This window comes from Prinia subflava, chromosome 9 (assembly GCF_021018805.1).
Source record: "Prinia subflava isolate CZ2003 ecotype Zambia chromosome 9, Cam_Psub_1.2, whole genome shotgun sequence".
Lineage (NCBI taxonomy): Eukaryota > Metazoa > Chordata > Aves > Passeriformes > Cisticolidae > Prinia > Prinia subflava.
The window spans coordinates 35,580,589-35,584,434 of record NC_086255.1 but is presented as its reverse complement, the minus strand read 5'-3'; the positions used below and the strand labels follow the sequence as shown (position 1 = coordinate 35,584,434).

The 3,846-nt window shown below is 55.8% G+C and overlaps 1 long non-coding RNA gene across 2 annotated transcripts; it reads left to right on the top strand.

The window, feature by feature from the left end:
- The first annotated feature begins 215 nt into the window (after positions 1-215).
- Positions 216-2,781, top strand: LOC134555149 (uncharacterized). 2 transcript variants are annotated; one of them, XR_010081379.1, is made up of 6 exons: positions 216-438; positions 558-944; positions 1,336-1,431; positions 1,534-1,712; positions 1,936-2,013; positions 2,104-2,781. It is a non-coding gene; the product is annotated as an uncharacterized LOC134555149 (long non-coding RNA). The 2 variants fall into 2 exon arrangements; XR_010081380.1 differs by lacking the exon at positions 1,336-1,431.
- The last annotated feature ends 1,065 nt before the right edge of the window (positions 2,782-3,846 follow it).

Genomic DNA, 3,846 nt, shown 5'->3' with positions numbered 1-3,846 from the left:
ACAGTTCCGTGTAGAGGGGAGGGGCGTGGGGGCTCTGTTGGATCCTCTGCTCCCGGGGCACTGCGATTGGTTCCGGGACGGGAGCGGCCTTATGACCGTTCCTGCCCGCTCCACGGGCCGTGGGCCAAGCCCCACCCCTCACTGCTTTCACGCACGCTGATTGGACAAAGCGGCCAAAAGACACTCCACCCCCAGAGCGGCTCTAACACCGCAGGGACCCACAGCGGCTGTGCCGCGCTCGCTGTCCCCAGGCTCCAACCCGCCGGGACAGGGAATCCTGTGGGGACAAGCTGCAGCTGTCTTGTCCCCGCATGCAGCAGCTCGCAGGCGTTGTCCCCTCCTGTCCCGGCACGGAGCTGGGCTGCAGCGGCTGCAGAGCCCCAGGGGCCGCGGCTGCGGGCACCGGAGAGCTCCCAGAGGCCGCGCTTGTCTCCGCAGGTGCTGCCGCAGCGTCCATAGAGCGAGGCCAGGGCGGCGCTGAGCTGGCAGCGCCTTCCTGAGCCTCGGCGTCCCGCAGGGCCGGCACCAGCAGTGACCTTTCATCATGTCCCTTTCAGTGCCATCAGCGAGGGTGTGAAGCTGTTCCCGAGGCCAATCTCCGAAAGACTTTTTCAATCTTCCTGATGACTCCAGAGCAAGGGGATGTTTATTCCAAGAAGAGAGATGCCAGCTGTGAGCAGGAGGAGAGTGAATTCTGATCCCATCATGGAGTTGTGAAGGAGCTCCTGCATCTCCAGGAGGGATCAGCAGCTGGGGTTCCACACTTGCCTGGGGTGCAAGAAGCCACTTGTCATGAGCAGGGGGATGCCACTTATGAGCATGCAGAGAGTGAAGATGTGGAGAATGAATTCTGCATCAGTGATGGGAGTGTGAGGAAGCCCCTGGGTCCTTAGGGCACATCAGCACCTGGCAATGTACACAGAAGGATCCTCAGAAGATTCTGGGTGAGTGTAGAACCAATCCTGTGGCCTCTTAGGGAGGGGACAGTGTCACCTCCCAAGGACAAGGCTGGCACGTTTGTGGCTGTATCCTTACATCTGGAAGAGTCCTGGTGCTCTGCTCCGCCCATCAGTGGCTGGAATCAACTTTCCAAGCTGCCCCCAAGCCTGTGCAGTTCTCCTGCTGCAGCCTGTCCCCACCTTTGTGTCCCTGGCTGTCCCCACCCCTGTGTCCCTGGCTGTCCCCACCCCTGTGTCCAGGCTCTTGGCTCCCTGGCTGCCAGCTGAGTGTGTTGCACACTGGCTGAGGGCTCCCTCCTGTGCTCCCTGGCCACTGGGTGAGCACATTCCAGGGTCGGCTCTGGTTCTGGCAGCCAGCAGCTCTTTCCTGCTCCAGGCAAGCGGTTCAGGTGCCATCCCCTGCTTGTGTTGGTGCTGGTTGTGCTCGTGTTGCTGGTGCTGGCTTTGGCGGTGGCCTTGGCTGTGCAGTCAGGTAAGGGAGGGGCAGCAGGCTGGGCCCAGCCCCTGGGGGCAGAGTGGGATCCCTGCTCCCTGCACAGGGGAATCCTCAGAGCTTCTCCTCTTCCCCTTCCAGCACCACAGGTTCCAATCACACCTGTGACTCCGCTCTTGGTTCTGGGCTGTTCTTCTGCCTGAATTGGGTGCAATGGGGTCTGCTACTACTTCTCCAGGGATCACGGCACCTGGGAGCAGGGTCAGAAGCGGTGCTCCAAGCTCGGGGCCTCCTTGGCCATTGTCAGGGATGAGAACCTGGTGAGTGAGGGGCTGTGGGTGCTGTGGGGTGTGTGAGGGGAGCCTGGGGGTGCTCCTGGGCCGGGCTGGGTGCTGCTAGGGCTGGGGCTGCAGGCCTGTGCCGGGGCCCTGCAGGGAAGGAGCCCCAGCTTGTGGGGGGAGCCCCGGGCACGTGTCCCCCCGAGGGGCCGGGGCAGCTCCCACTCCTCTCTCCTGGGCAGGGTTTGCTCTTCCGCCTCCGCAGGAACATCAATTACTGGCTCGGGCTGCGCAGACGGGGCCAGCGCCTGCACTGGGGGGACGGCAGCAACTTCAGCTCCTGGTGAGTGCCGGGGAACTGGGCAGGGCCTGGGGGGACAGGGCTACAAGGTGCTCGCCTGGGGACCAGCGCTGTCTCTGCTCCTCCTTGCAGGGTTCCTGTCCTTGGCAATTCCGAGTGTGTGTACCTGGCTGACAATAAATTCCACAGTGAGAACTGCTCCAATCAGCATCCATATCTGTGCAGCAAGGCCCAAGCTCCCCTGTGACAGGGGCTGCAGAAAGGACCTTCTCCACGCTAGGCAGTCCCTGCTTCATCTCTTAGCCCGGCACAGGGCTCTCCTTCCTCCGCTACAGCCTGTGCCTTGCCCTCACTCTCAGGGTCACCTCCGTGCCTGTTCCTCGCCACTGCCAAGGCCGGGCTGGGTGTCCAAAGGAAAAGTCTCCGTAATCCCTCCTGCCCCCGGTGCTGCCTGCAGGGAGGGCATTGCCCTCGTGACACCCCCAGCTCCAAGGGCAGCCACCAGCGCCCCTGCCGGCAGTGCGGGAACTGCAGGGAAGGGGAAAGCGCCTGCGGCCGAGAGCAGCTGGGCCTGAGTTTGGGCTCTGTTTGTTGTTCATGCCGCACTCGGGGTTGTCTGTCCACTTTGTGCTACGTACAAGTAAAGAACTGTTATTCTTCTCATAGCTTAGCCTGAGAAACCCCTTCATTTCAAAATGAGAATCATTTGGAGGGAAGGATTTTCCATTTTCCATAGCAAGGGAGGCTCCTGCCTTCCTTAGCAGACACTTGTCTTTCCAACCAAACCAGCCCCATCCCTCTGTGGAACTGTGTGGGGAGGAGGGAGGGAGGGAATCAGGGATCAAGAGGAGCCCAGGAAGGAGATGACTGAGTAGGCCGAGTGCATCTCTAGGATCTCGCATACTTCTCATTAACTTCCTCTAATTTGTTTAACAATAAATTCAACTAATTTCTTCAGTCTGGGCCTGTTACGCCAATTGTAATAAACGTAAAGCCAATTCCAAATTAATAAATGATTTTAGTACTTTAAAAAAAAAATCAATGAACAGAATTTCGGGTAATCCAACAATCAAAGAATCAGTGTCGAGTCCCGGGACAGGCACTGGTTGAATCTTAGCTGCGGCCTCTATCACGCCATAGCTCCCCCTGTTCACATCTTTGGTTCTGTGAGTCCTGTTTATTTACAGTTTTTTACCAGGACAGAGCATTACTTCATACTCTCTTTGTCCCTTCAGTTTTTCTTTATGTTCATGTAGATTCATTCTCGCTGTCTGGTCGGTTTAATAGTTCTTCTGCTTGGAGATGAATATTAAATATGACTTCTGGGAATATCGCATTGAGATGCGCATCCCCAATGGTGGAGTGAGATCCATTTCGGTGGTGGTGGTAATGGTTGGGTCATTTGCAATCCTGTCTTTGGAGAAGACCCAGCTTCCTCCCACCTTCTCTCCTTTCTCTTGTAAATTTGGTCGTCCCCCAGTTCCCGGCAGAGTCATTTTTCAATTCCTGAATCTGTCTACCTGAGTCTCGAATGATTTTTACCATTTATATTAAATGGCACATCTTGATTTATATGTACATTATAAACATGAATTATCCCACATCATTTATCACAATCCCCCCCCCCTTATAATTTAACATATAATTAGTGTTTCTCTTTCCCTTCTGATTTCTTTCCATTTCTAATTGTTAATATCGTTGCCGAAGTTTACCCCTATGGTTATCCCTTTCTGTTCTTGCCCATGCCTCAAAGTTAGCCAATGTTGTTGCTGCCGTGCTCCCTTTTCTGACCTTTAAATTCATTATTTTCAGTACTTGCATGCCTTGTACTATCAAATATATTGAACAGATGAGGCCAGGTATTATGGAAAGCAA